Here is a 15,309-nt window from a genome sequence, read left to right as displayed (position 1 = left end):
CCCTCTGTCGGCTCTCTCTTCTCCTCCCCACTGCCTCCATTTGCTTGACACCTCCAGCCCTCCTGCAAGATACCCAGGACAGGGCCCCCAGAGAGATTCTTTCTTAAACTGACCTGACCACTTGCAGAAATTTCACCATTCAAACTTCTGCACTCTCTCGAGAGCCCTAATGCTATTTTTCCAACTGGATGACTTCAAATGGCCCTTATTTCAGCTGTGCTGAAGTCAGAGGAATTAGTTGCTTCTGATCACTGCTTTATGCCAGTGAGATGCCCATGTGAAGGGTTGAAGAAACTCATCTTTCTGTCATTATTACTCAGAAGCTCCTGGAAGTCAGTTTGGATCAGGAGAAGAAATTCAAGCATAAGTAATAAAACTGTGTTTATCACTGAGCAGCTGAAGGGTGAACGACACAATTGGGGATGCTCTGACATCCCCAGGGTTCCAGGAAGACTGGCTCCTCCCCAGGATGCTTAAGGATCCCTGGTCTATCTCAGACAAACTATTAAGATGTGGAAAATGCCTCTCCACCTCCACGTCAAGCACTGACCACCCTCCTCCCGGAAGATGGAGCAGCTGGAAGGTGAAAGCTATACCAGAACAAAATATTCCACTCGGGTTTCCGCCTTTATCTGGGCCATTGGCAGTCAGCCCAGCCATGAAAGAAATATTGCTGGACTGGGCTGAGGCAAGGAATTCCGTCAGAAAGGATTATAGGCTGAAGGAGCTATGGGGGAGAGACTGCATTGAGGGCTTCTGGCTGGAGGAGGAACTAGGTCTATTTTGAAATGAGAGCAGCTGCCACCCTTAGAAGCCCTCAGGCCTTCATCTATTTTAATAGGGTTTCTTCAGTGGAGGCTTCTCCTGGTGTGGGGTTGGTTTATCATTTATGATAACCCATTCTTCAACATAAATTCAAACATTTCCTTTCAGATTCACTGACACTTAGGAAACATGATTTTATATTCCCTTCACTGAACAAACACATATTGAAAGCTTACAGTGTAACAGGCTCTGAGCATTAGTCCTGAAACCAGAAGGGCAGAGCCTGTCTGACATGGGCTTTGCATTCTGGGGTGTGGGCTTCTTGGGAAGGTGACATACAGAATAAGTAAAGCAACAAAGATATTAATGTAATTTCTTACACCCTTCCTGGGTAAAGAAACTAAGACAGGGCTTTGTGATTGGGTGACTGAACTAAAGATAGATTTTGATTTTTAGGATGAGGGGTCAGGACACATCCTGCTGAAGAGATGACCTTGGAACTTGGGAGTCAACTATAAGAGCAGTCAGCAAAGATATGTGGACAGGATACTGTGATGGAGGGTTAGAGAAGTAGAATATTTAAAACAGAACTAAAACTGGTAGCTTAAATATAATAAAAATATGGACTTGAGAAAATGGATAGAGAAGAAAAGCTTGACATTTCATAAAAATATTAATCAAAGAAAGTAAGATATATGAGAAATAGGATATTACAAATATAAAATTTTTTAAGTATTTTCTATTCATATGTATATGACATTATAGCTCATATTATATACAATTTCAAAGTACAATACATTTTATCAAAAATTATTTGTATTTGTTGTTGTTGTTCAGTCACTCAATTGTGTCTGACTCTTTGCAGCATGCCTGGGTTCTCAGTCCTTATCTATCTCCCAGAGTTTGCTCAGAAATAGACTTTGATTCATAGTTCACTTCTTAAATTTGAAACTTTAATCTTTTCAACTTAAAAGCATGATAACAATGAAGAAAGACTGGTCACCAAATTTAAAGACCTGAGATAATCTTGCCTGTGCTAGGACACTGCCTATAAGAGTGAGCTCCCAAAGTCAGCTGTTACTTACCAAGTTACAAAAACAAACACCTCTGTCTTTAAGGAGTTCAAATGTTGTCAAAATGTTTGCTATATCATAAAAATATGTCATTAAATGTAAGATGTAATGACTACAAGTGAAGTACAAACAAAGTTTCCTAAAAGCATCTGGATATAGTGATTCATGGTGGCTCAGATGGTAAAGAATCTGCCCGCAACGCAGGAGACCCAGGTTTGATCCCTGGGTTGGGAAGATCTCCTGGAGAAGGAAATAACAATCCACTGCAGTATTCTTGCCTGGAGAATCCCAGGAACAGAGAAGCCTGGTGTGCAACAGTCCATGGGGTCACAAAGAGTTGGACATGACTGAGTGAATAACACTTTCATTTTCACAGTGATTTATTCCAAAAGAACTGGCAAAGGCAAACCAAAAAATACTGAATTCAAAGTCCATGGCAAATGATCTCTGAGAACTGCAAAAATGTTGTTATGGTAATACATTAGGAAGAGCTGACAATAGTATTTCTAAGTGATTTACTTTTCAGCTTAACCAACTGACTGGCTTAAAACTATTAATACAACTCAATCCAGACAGAATCTAGGAACTAGAATGAATAATATCTGAAGTCTGTCTTGATGCTTTGCATCAAAAAATACTCTATTAACTAATATATATTATTAAGAAAATGTTTATTTTGACTTTTCAAGAGGGATGTTAAAATTATTTATAAAAGAAACAAAGTACAAACAATAAAATTAATTCTTGTTATCTGTGTTCTTTTGTTTATTAGATATGTATTTGAGAGGCTGCTAGGTATCAGGTCAGAGAAGGCAATGACACCCCACTCCAGTGCTCTTGCCTGGAAAATCCCATGGACAGAGGAGCCTGGTAGGCTGCAGTCCATGAGGTCGCTAAGAGTCGGACACGACTGAGCGACTTCACTTTCATTTTTCACTTTCATGCATTGGAGAAGGAAATGGCAACCCACTCCAGTGTTCTTACCTGGAAAATCCCAGGGACGGGGGAGCCTGGTGGGCTGCCGTCTATGGGGTCGCACAGAGTCAGACACAACTGAAGCGACTTAGCAGCAGGTATCAGGTAAGAATACCAAAGAAAGATGTAACTTTTCTTTAGTTTGTTTCTGGTGTATCTGGGAAGAGAAAACAAATGCTGTTCATGCAAAACTTGGAAGACAAAACACTCTGAGTCAGTGACAAAATGAATGATATATGTCAATGTTCACTTCAATTTGTTGAACTGTCAACCCTGAGACTCTACTTGTGGGATGTTTAATGAAAGACAGCTTACACAGTTAACATGACTTAATTTGAGGCGATGCGTAGTGTTTATTTTGCTATACAGCAAAAAGATGTAGCCAAGTAGCCATACAAATGACCACTCTCAGTGTTATTATTCTGTAACCAAATAAAACTTCAGCCGTCTTCTCTTCTAGGTTCTTCAGTTTTTTCAACATGTTTAACCAGTGTTGATAATTTCCCTGATAAAGTATAAATGCAGCCATGCGGGCACCCTGAAAACCTCGTGTTTTATCACAAGGTTCAGATTTTATTCCCGATACCTAAGAACTTCTTGTATTTCCAGTCCTGCTTTCTTCACCATGACTTCAAGTCATAATTCACTTGTGAATTCTCTGCACCTGCAGCCCCAGCCCCAGACTGAGCATTGAGTCTTGCCCTGCTGGGGAACTGGTTCGGACCACGGTCACTTCACTGTATCAGGAAGTGAGTTCCCGCATGGAAGACAAGCACTTGGAGAAAGACCCCATCTGTAGTGAACTCTGAATGAGTGAGAAGTAAACTCCACAGTTAAGCCAGTGAAATGAGAAGTGAACTTGGCTATGAGGCCCCCAAAATGGGGACATGTTTGTTATTAAAAGTACAGTTTAGCTTATTCTGATTAATAAAGGCACTGGAAGATTCACTGAGATGATACATTTTTGAGGATAAGTTATTAAGGAAAATAGTCAAAGTTTGAAGTCTACTTTGTCCTCAGTGAAAAAATATCACATTCCATGAAAAAGGAACAGAAAACCATAAAGAGAAATAATATACAAAAGTATAAGAAAAAATAGGGAACAAGTTGAAATAAGAAAGGATTCTAAATAAATGTAAGTTAGATACTAGAATTAAAATTCAAGATGATCTCCTGTAAAGCAGGGGGAAAGGCAAATAAATAGAATGAGAGAGAGTAAGGTAAATGTGGAAATCAAGAAAGAAAAAAAAAAGAATAATCAGAGATAACTGAAGGAAATGTTTCTTGGTTAACTTTTAAAGCTAACTTGGCAGATTGAAAGAATTTCTCAACTAACGACACACTTTGGTTTGTTTTGTGACATTCTAAATGAAAGGATAAAAGTAAAATATCACAAGATGTTGACCTGTCTCCAAATTGTGCTTTGGCTAGTGATGAGGCCTCATAAAGTTTACTACTAAAAGGGCTGAAGATCTACCAGAAAGAGTACTTTTCAGTTAACTCCTATGTGATGCTCCCTTGAGTCTAATAACACTCAGAACAGCTTCCACCCAAGAGCTCTTGCCTCTCAATTTATTTGGCAGAAACTCAATGACAAGATAGAAAATCTGACATACGTATCAAGAGAAATACAGTTCTTTCTTCCCCTACCCCGTTTCCACCTCCAGCTCCCTCCCTGGAACTTCTCCCTTCTACATAAATGTTCCTCTCTTCTTTGTTATATCTGGCTTCAATTTTATAATTACTTTATTGTGTATCACTATTTCTCATTATATAACATATCTTTCTCTTTTTATTACCAATAGAATCATCCAGAAGCTTTATCTCACAAGAACCATTCTAGGTGCTCAGCTTTCTTTTTCAGACACTTGGCTAGTCTAACATTGTACAACTTAGTACAGGGGGCTTCTTCTAACTGGTTATTATGTGTGACCCTCAGTCTCCATCAGTCTTTCCTTTCTTTTCATAGTATAAGATTCTATTGTTTTCTGTAACTCCAGATTATTCCTAGTGCCTTATACACATCCTCCATTACTTATTCTAGAAGTGAAAATAGTTGTCTATACTGTATAGCAATTTTTATACTTAAGAGATAAAACAGAACTATCAAACACACCAACAATTGTATGCAAATGGTAATAAAGCTAGATGAGCCTCAGGGCGCTCATCTGCCACATGAAAGACTGGATGAAGACAGAACAATACTATGAAACCATGGAGAGAATAACATCTGAGGTCAAGAACCTTAAGCTCAGCCAAATTGCTATTCATGTATAAAAACAGTCTCTGTCATATAACTTCCTAAGGAAAACTTCATGTAATTCATTTCCCCAAAAACCAAACAAAATTTAAGAATCTCCACATGGGGAATGTCATGTAAGCTATGAACTAGTTAAACTGAGTTAAACATCCATAACTTTGGAAATGTGGTTACAAATGGTAAAGCAGAATGTAAACATAAAAAATTCTTCCCAGTGAAGAAACATGGTGCAAAATGTAATCTTTGGCTCCACACCCCACACGAGCTTAGAAAAGTCTGAGTGTTAACTGGGGTGGAGACAGAATGACAGGCCATAAATTCCTCATTTCACCCACAGGGACCCAAGAGATACCATTTCATTCTTGAACTTTCATAAGTAGAAAAACTTAGAGGTGCATTCTTGGAGTTTGTCTATTTCTTTTGCTCCTTACTCCAATACTCTGGCCACCTGATGCAAAGAGCCAACTCATTGGAAAAGACCCTGATGCTGGGAAAGATTGAGGGCAGGAGAAGGGGGCAACAGAGAATGGGATGGTTAGATAGTACCACCAACTCAATGGACATGAGTTTGAGCAGACTCCAGGAGACAGTGGAAGAGGAGCCTGGCATGCTGCAGTCCATAGGGTTGCAAAGAGTCAGACATAATTTAGCAACTGAGTAACAACAACAGAAATGAGGTTTGACATGCTGACTTATGTATCTAAAATTACAAAGAATAAAAATGTTAGGTAAAGGAATTTTGATTTAAAGTCAAATTCTGACTTCTGGGTATTCCAGTCTTATCCAAGTCTTTCTGGTGACCCCAACCCTGTCTTAGAACTAATTCTACACAGAATCTTCCAGCTTCAAGTATGTGCCCCCAGAATCAGCCTCCCTCTGCTCCTGGTTCCTTCATTCACCTGAGAACATAACTTTTCTGCCTACACAGCCCTACCTGTGCCTTAAGCTTCTCAGTTGACATTCTTTCCCATATAGTTTGCATTAACAGGTTGTCTACCAGTCCTTCTAGAATACAAGGCACACAGCACCCAGCAAAATTGCCCATTTCTCCCAGGCACTTAATACAGAGCAGTAATAAGCAATATTCCACTCACCTGTTTCTGCACCTGTTTTCTATTTCTCCCCAGTTGCTCTGATAGCTAGCTCCTGATGTAATGTCTCCTTAAAAGGGATCCTTCCTACAGTTAATGCTCCCCATCCCGTCTCCTCACACTAATAAAAGCAAAAACCAGAATAATGTTAACAGTGAACAACAGCAGCCAAAAGAAACCCAAAGCAGCACACTGGCCATATTTTATATCTGGATTCTAGTGTCTATTTGCCTGGACTGTTATTTCTTTCAGGCCTAATGCCTAGAGGTACGCGCTGATCTGCCAAGCTGCTTTAATATTTAGTGAGGCGCCATAGCCGACTAATAATTTTTAATAGCTTGTCCTCTATTGATTTCAACCCACACACTAAAGCACCTAATAAAAATTTTAAAAGGATAGGTGAAGGGACATAAGGACAAAAGAAAGTTAATAGCCTTTGTCCACTTTCATTTGAAGAGATAAAGAGGATTATTTCAACTTATAGGCAGAGTTTGTATAATAAGACAATTGCTGACTGCATCGTCTTTCAACAATGGCTTTTCTTTTGATGAGCTTCAAAATATACATTCTTTAACTGATATGAAGCAAGCTCTGAAATTGGTAATTTCTGATGAGGCATAGATGGGTGGGTGGGTTGCATAAAACCCTTGTGGACACAGTAATGAAATCCCTAACAAGTTAATGAACTTCTAATGTTGACAAACACAATCCCCACATACACTAAGATGATCTGATTGGCTATGGGGATGCAAGAGGTAGAGCAAAGATTGGCCTAAAAGAGGAGGCATGAATTGCAATTCCAAGGTGGGGGAGTGGAAGGAAAAAATTAGGAGGTTGGGATTAACATATACACACTGCTATATGTAAAATAGATAATCAACAAAGACCTACTACTCTACAGCATAGGGAACTCTCTGAGAGTCAACATTCTGTAACAACCTATATGGGTAAAGAATCTGAAAAAGAATAGATGTATGTGTAAGTGAATCACTTTGCTATACACCTGAAGCTAAAACAACATTGTAAATCAACTACACTTCCATATAAAACAACAAGAAAAAAAGAAAGGCCAGAAAGAACTGCAGTTTCAGAAACAGACTGGAAAACCTCCCTGCAGCCTTAGGCTTTATGAAGGCCAGTGACTGTACTTGTCCCTGGGTATGACTTGAGGGAGAAAGGAGGCAGAAAGCTATTTGAGATGCATTATATTAGAAGGAAAGGATTCATTTAAAGCAGCCCTCAAACTTAGCATGAAAACAAACACCATCAAAGGAGGCTTACCCCCCAAAAGGAACGTAAATGAAGTCCTCCTTTGGGTCAGAAACTCTCCATAAATTCTCCAATTTAAACCTGCTCAATAATTTACTATCTCTATTCTCATGAATGTTGAGGTTAGCAGATTACCTAAGGGGTGATTTCTCTCAGGCTAAGTATCAGGAGGCTGAGGGGAACAGAACTATTATAGACATTTAAACCAGGAAAGGCCAGGAAGGGGGTGGTACACAATGGTACTTATGTGTCCTTGGTAGATATGCCACAGGGCAGTGCCCTATTTGTGCTGAAAGATATTTTTGGAGACATCAAAAGTGGTGCAGGGAAAGGATTGTTTACAACACTGAAGCGGGATTTAACAGGCTGCCATTTAAACCCATATGTTCAGAAACAAGAGGCCATCAAGCTTTCCTACTCAGCAAGCAAGCATGTGTTCATCACCTGCAGGCCACACACAGAGCTGGCAGCATGGGGACACAAAGCAAAAAGGACATAATTTCTTCCTCAAAGATAATTACACTGTTACTGTAAAAACCAAAGACACTCATGAACCAGTGCTGGGGAGAAAGCAACATGACATTTCAGTGGAGCATTATTCCAGGCTTGGAGGAAAGCATGGAGGAAAAGCCCTGGACTGTGTATCAAGGGCTTATTTCTAACAGCTGGGGAGTCACAATGGGAATGTCTATTGTGTATTCAAGGGGGCTGAAGTCTTGAAGATGTGGTGGGAGGAAGAACAACCATCCAGTTTGCCAGGGACCACAGGGGTTTCCTGCAATGTGGGATTTTCAGTCCTAAAACTGGGACAATCCGGGGAAAGCCAGGATGAGTTGCCAACACTGTAGTGGCTCAAGCACAAGTGTAAATCAAAATTCTTCTAGCACTGTCTCTGCGAAGCAAGTTATGGACAACTGCTCTTTGTATTTTTCTTATCTGAAAATAAATTTAATCGACTATAGATTAAAGATAGTGTATTAAAGCCTTTAGAATATAGTAGGCACATTATTTTTATGGTGTATTCTATGTGCTATAGCAGGGCTTTAGTTAGGAAAGCCTCAGTGGATTTCAGAGGAGGAAAATAATCACTATGTTTGGGATAGAAAAGGAAAGATTCAGAAGTAGAGTGACCATCCCATTTTTCCTCCAAGCTGGGGCACTTCTGAATGACAAAGAGGGTGTTCTCACTACGTATGTGAGGCAATGTGTATAAACTATATATATTTCAGACCAACCAGAAGTGTGGTCAGCAAGCACTGAATTTAGGATTTGAAGGAAGAATGGAAATTAAATGGCAGAAACGCCACGGGATGCAAACACCAGGAGTCATGTAGTGTTTTTAAGAACTGTGACAAGAGAAGACTGATCAGTCCTTGCTAAAGAATTCTTCTGAATGAAGTTTGAGATAAGAAAAGGGATAGAAAGAAAGGATTCCTGCTGTAGAACATCTTACATGAAAAAAAAAAAGTTTGGTTTTATCTTTTAGACTATAAGGAGCCATTGAAAGTGTTTGAGTAGGATAGCAAAATACCAACGTAGCAATATTAAGATTAACTTGGCAAATTGGAATGGAGGGAGACTTTAAAAATCAAATGGGTAAATACTAAAAGCAATATTCAGATATAAGGTGAAGTGACAATGGTCTAGGGCAGAAGAAAACTATCTAAAGTAAGAAATACGTGGAAGAAAATTTGAGAGGGCTTGGTCATAACTCATTATGGAGAAATAAGAGAGAACTGAACATAATTTAATCGGTTGAAAGCTATTTGATTAGAAAGAAAAAAACTGATGCTGGTGACAAAGACTGATAATACATGTCAAATAATTTTCAAAAGTATCTCAACATGCTTTCACTGACAAGCTCTCATCAAGTGATAATATCATCATAGATGCAGATGCTTTGACAGGATGCAACCCTGGGACCTTGACTTTGTAATCTATATTGAATGACAGCTGCAGAAGTGGGTGGGCGTCACTGACCTAGGAGTCCAGATGGTCAGGCATGACCTGAGATCACATATCAAGCCCAGCAAATACAGTTAAGAAAGAGAAAGTCAAGTTCATTTGTGGATACAAGTGGGATAAGAAGGGTAGGATTCAATGTCAGAAAAATCAGATCACAGAAATGAGGAAACCAGACAAGGACACTGAGGAAGTTATCTGAGCCAAGAGAGAAAGATGTGAGAAGAAATGAATGGGGGCAGTGAAATGATGGTTGAACAGGAAGGAATTTGACACCTACAATTAGTCTCATGACAGGCACCAAATAGGCCACCCTAAAACATGCCACTTTGGCATAAGTATTATATTGAGCTGAAGGCAACTGAGAATCAACAGATGCAGAAGAGTTCTCTGCCCTCCTCTCATCTGCCTCAAAGCAGGGCATAAGTTTCCCTTTGAGGAAGGTACCTCCCATTTCAGCCCCCCTCATTTCTCACCTCCTCCCCCTAAAAGAGAAGAGCAAAATTCTCACTGAAGGGGCAGCTGACATCAAAATGTTTTGGCATAAATAAACCTCACTAAAATAACCCCTGTTTTCCATCAGTTGCCCCATTTATTTCCTAGTGACTCCCCCACAATTCATTGACCCTTTAAGCCCAAATCCCCTTTTTTTGCTACAAGGATATATAAGCCCCTGAGTATAACCACTTCTTTGAGTTCCATTTTTTTTCTGTGAACTTCTGTGCATGTAAAAATTAATAAAGTTGTGTGCTTTTTCTTCTTGTTAATCTGCCTTTTGTTAGTTTAATTTGCAGTCCCCAAGTACCAGACTAAGAGGGTAAGAGAAACATTTTTCCTCCAAGACACTCATTTTACCATGAGAAAAATCAAGGAAATTCCAACTTGTCTAACTGCAAGTCTCTGTATGATATACCAGAACTCCCTCCATATCATACTTCCCAGCAGAAGCAGAAAATGATTTCAGAGAATGGATGCTCTGAGGTCACAGGAGACACAGGGTCCTCAGACTGGCTGAGAGGAAAGGGAGTGGAGAACAAGGCAAGATTATTCTAAAGCAATGTGCCACCTAATATCTCCACAGGTATAACTCCTGAGGGTCAATGAACTGGCTGAGAAAAAGCTAGTTCTTTTTTTTTTTAATTATTTAATATCTTAATTTGTCCTTTCGCCAAGCTAGTACTTTGAAGTACATAGTAACCCCAAAGTACATAAATATCCCCAAAGCTAAAAATGTCACATCTTCAACTCTTGGATCAGCTGGATATAAAATAATATTGAAGTAGGGATTCACAATAACATATTATAAAGTGTTATCCTGTCCTACCCATTGTTGTTTAGTCGCTAAGTCGTGTCTGACTCTTTCATGACCCCATGGACTATAGCCCGCCAGCCTCCTCTCTCCATGGGATTTCCCAGGGAAGACTACTGGAGTGGGTTGCCACTTTCTTCATCTCCCCTACTCATCCTCCATTGAAAATTGCAAAAAAAAAAAAAATTATTTTAAATTAAACTCTAAACTCTGGAGAAATTGATCATCTGTGACAGTCTCTATAGAAGAGTATGGGAATCAACTAAACAGAAGCTGAAAAATGTCTCAGGGTATAATTGATAACATGATGAGACAGGAAGAACAATTTCAAGTATGAAGTTAAATCCGAAACTTCTTACTTAGAGAAAATGCAGAGGCTTCTCGTGTCTCATAGGACCAATCTGCAGAACTATTACAGTTTGAGGAAGCAAGAACCAGAGAATAATTGTTGTTGTTTGTTTATTCTTGACAGTTTTAAAGGACAACTTCTCTTGGGGAGGAAATTTCTGTTTTCCTACTTAGAAGTTACTTCTAAACCCAAGACTGTTCCAGAAAAGCTTTTTGGCTCTTTCTGAAACTTTGGAAAAGGATTTTGCATAAAATTGCATAATCTGTTTACTTAGTTGCTTCAGTATATTAACATTCCTCAAATTCAGAGGTTTAAAAACATCACTGATAATGAAACATGTTCAGAAAAAGTGAAAAAAAAGTCACTGTTACAAAGGTTAGTTGCCAGACCAGTGAATGAAAGATCAACATTTTGTCCTTGATGGTCTCTGAATTGGACAGCTGCCATTTTCAGCATGAAAGCCTATTCATTGCTGATGTGATTTTTTTTGTTAAATGTTAAAATGACCCAAATGTTTTCTTGAATTATAGCCCAGGCAATTTAAGCACTTAGGTCTGGTTAAAGCACTGGTTGCCAGATTTTCTTAGTGCATTATCCACTAAACCACATGTACTGCAGAGAAAGCCTTAATTCCTATTAAAAATTTAAAAGTTGATAAAAAGAATTTGCTTTTGTGTAAGAACAAACTCATCTGTTGATTCACTTGCAGTATTAAAGGTTTAATAATCTCTTACATGAGAATTAAAATATAAAAGCATTTGGTACCAATGCTATATAATACTTCAATTCTTAAAGAACTTTTTGAATCATGAGAATCTTTCAAGGAAAATAGGAAGAACAGATACCTGGAATACATTACTAAAATTAAGGTAAAATTATTGTACACCATTAAAATTTGTAATCTCCTGTTAATGAAGTTTTAAAAGACAGTCCATTTATTGCAGGAGAGCTTAGGGAAAGGAAGTAGTAATTATCAGAATATATGTCCCAAATCATTATTCTACTTCATTCTTCATGCATTTAAACTGTCTGCCTCTGCTACAAGAGTCTTTTGTAATAAAAGCAGAAGATTTTGATAGCCAACTTAATGTAAATTTAGATGCAATTCACAGCAAGTTTTAAAAGAAGGGAAAAAAATCAAATTTTATTAGCAAAGTTTCAGATTAATTTGTGGCAGAAGGGTTAAAATACATGTTAGTCTGGTCTTATTAACAGATAATTGATTCTGATTCCTAAAAGACAGTTTTTCCTTTTTTATGCCAGGCATCTAGGTTGCAAAATTAGGTAATGTTCTTGCGGAAGACAGTGTAGCAAGAAGGGTCTATGCAGGCTTCATTTATTTATCCCTTTCTAAAGTTATTTCTACTCATAATAATAATAAACTTTTGTGTGCCTACTGTGACCTAAGCACTTGATAAGCACTATCTTGTTTAATCCTGACAGCAATTCTATGTTATCTGAATTAATATTTTCCTTATTACACAAGTGAAAAATTGAGGACTCAAAGAACTAAGTTGTTCAAGGTAGTTCAGCGAGTAAATGGTATGTCTTGGATTTGAATCTAGGTTCGATTGACACTTGAGTCTGTGGTTTATTACTGAGCAAAACTGCAGTCATCAAATCATCTGATAAATTTCTTCTGCAAAGTCGGAAAACTTTTCAAATTGGACCAGCTATCTCACTAACATTTTTCTTTCTTTACTGCCTATAAATGATGAACCTGCCAGCAAAAATAGGCATAAGCTTATCAGCTGTTCCACTTTTAGCAGAATGATACTCTCAAAACATGTCCATATATTTAGAATCTTGTATCACTTCTTTATCATGTCTGTAACAGCTTTATGATCTATTTGAGAAAAATAAAATTTTCCAACTCACCCCTCTGGCTGACTTGTCAATCCACAGCATCCTTCTCCAGTAACATCCGTATCTGAAATAGTAAAAAAGACTTAAAGACATTTCCAATAAACCACTTCTCTGAAGCTTTCCTTTGCTCACTCAGAAAAATGAGGCATTTTGGCTTTGACACTATCTTAGCACTTAGTCCTTACTGCCATCAGAGAACAAACCACAGAACATTCTAAATTATTTGCTGGTGAATCATCTTCTACCTGGACCAGACTCCAGATCTCTTAGCTTTCAAAGAATCTGTATGGTGAACATAGTAAATCCATTTTTGATTATTCTTTCATTTTTTGAAAGCATGTTGAAACAGTTGATTATTACTGCAATTTTCTCCTCATGAACTTGCTCAAATTAGTATTCTAAAAAGCAAAAACAGTGCTCTTCACTTTACAAATGGGAAAACCAAAGAATGGTTTTAAGTACTCTACCACAAAATCACAAAGTATCCAAAGCTTCTGCTTGAGGAAAGACCTTTGAATAATAGAGAATGCCACATACTGCATTGCATTCCATTTCTTACTACTCTAAACCGTAAATATTCTAGAGAACTTTCATAATTCAGAGAGGGGAAATTAATACTTAGATTTTTGAAAACTAGATATTTGATGAACATCTTGAAAACTGTAAATTATATAAATCTGATATAATATAAAATAAAAAAGAAAATACTACTTAGCAAAAACAAACTCAGTTTTCCCTTAAGGGAAAACATAGAGATCTTTTAGAAGATTTAAGATTCATATTTGTGCTTCTTTCTGATAATTGCTATGAATCATTCAGTCTTATTGAAGTGTACAATTACTACATATATAAATAGAACATTCTCATATATATGTATATGTTGATTTTTATATTTTTGTGTCATCAATGTAACTAGAACTTTAAAATTCATTTATCAAAAAAAAAAAACAAGATATTTGAGATTTTAACCAGCTTCTATTCTGCCTAGGGTTGACTTCCCTGGTAGCTCAGAGAGTAAAGCGTCTGCCTACAATGCAGGAGACCCAGGTTCAATCCCTGGGTCAGGAAGATCTCCTGGAGAAGGAAATGGCAACCCACTCCAGTATTCTTGCCTGGAAAATCCCATGGATGGAGGAGCCTGGTGGGCTACAGTCCATGGGGTCACAAAGAGTCGGACACGACTGAGCGACTTCACATTCTGCCTAGAGCTGTGAAATAAATGAGTAGAGATACACAAGATTAAGATATTCTAGGAATGGAAGAGTCACTATAAAGTAACATGCTCTGACAATTCTAGAAACTCTAACCTAATCTGACAGGATTCTTCTCAGCTATGAGCCTGAGGATGAAAGGCAACTATTTCCAACCTAAACAACTTCCAAGACTGGAGAAATCTAAAGCTGTAGGATCTCTTGGCTACCACAGATGCTACCATCAAAAGGCTTCAGAAGGGAGCTTTTTTTTTTCCCCTCAAATGATTAAGGAAAGCCCAGCATTTATTGAAGGGTGCTAAGCTAGGAGAATGGGCAGCTAATGCTCAAAGACCCAAACTCCACACTGGTTTTCAAGTAATGGTTTTAAAAAGCAACAGTTGGGGTAAGGATTGCACCTCACGAACTTTTTTTTTTTTCCTGCTTGGTTGGTGGTGAGATAATAGGATGGTGGTGATGTTTCCAAAATCTTAATCATTAACCTTCTCATTCCAATCAGTCTGGGGTCTATGTACTTGTGGTCAGCATGTAGTCGCAATCCTCAGCCTGAGGGGGGCAGGTCTTAATTTCTGAAGAACAGCTCAAAGACATGCATCAGATCATTATGCATGTAGAAGGGAGTTCACTTTTGCCCCTGTAATAATGTTCTTGTAGGGCTTATGCATTCACATGTGGACATGTGCACAGTGCAGTACTTAATTATTGTTCATAGCTAAGAAAAGAGAAAGATAAGCAAGCAAGTGTACACAAAAAAGTGTCAATATATCATCAGTCACTGAAGATGTTGGACAACAGGCGACAAGACATAGAGAGCGAAATGACTGAGCGATTTTACTAATGATCTTCATTCTGTCTTTTGGGAATGCAAACAATCATATCTTTTATCTCCATAACTAAAAGTTTTATTTAACACCAGAAGCAATAGTATCCATGGTAGACAGAAAAAAATAACCTCCTGAAGACATCCATAATCCCCAGCACCTCCATAAATATGTCACCATATAGTGGCAAAAGGGACTTTACAGGTGTAGTTCAAGATCTTCAGATAGATTATTTTGAATTATCTCGGTGAGCCAAATGCAGTCACAAGGTTAGCAGGAGGGGTAGAGATAGAGAAGGAGATGTGAGGATGATGATGATGATAGAAGTACAGGTCAAGGGGATGTTGCCATGAGCCAA

The 15,309-nt window shown here is 38.2% G+C and overlaps 1 long non-coding RNA gene across 1 annotated transcript in view; it reads right to left on the bottom strand.

Moving 5' to 3' along the window:
* LOC122447079 overlaps nucleotides 1–15,309 on the bottom strand; it is a 546,471-nt gene that overhangs the window by 189,741 nt on the left and 341,421 nt on the right. The window contains exon 7 of the long non-coding RNA XR_006271124.1: nucleotides 12,932–12,983. This is a non-coding gene — a long non-coding RNA (uncharacterized LOC122447079). The remainder of the gene's footprint in view (nucleotides 1–12,931; nucleotides 12,984–15,309) is intronic.

Source organism: Cervus canadensis, chromosome 9 (assembly GCF_019320065.1).
Source record: "Cervus canadensis isolate Bull #8, Minnesota chromosome 9, ASM1932006v1, whole genome shotgun sequence".
Lineage (NCBI taxonomy): Eukaryota > Metazoa > Chordata > Mammalia > Artiodactyla > Cervidae > Cervus > Cervus canadensis.
Note: the sequence above shows the minus strand (reverse complement) of the source record. Positions and strands in the feature narration are given on the sequence as shown.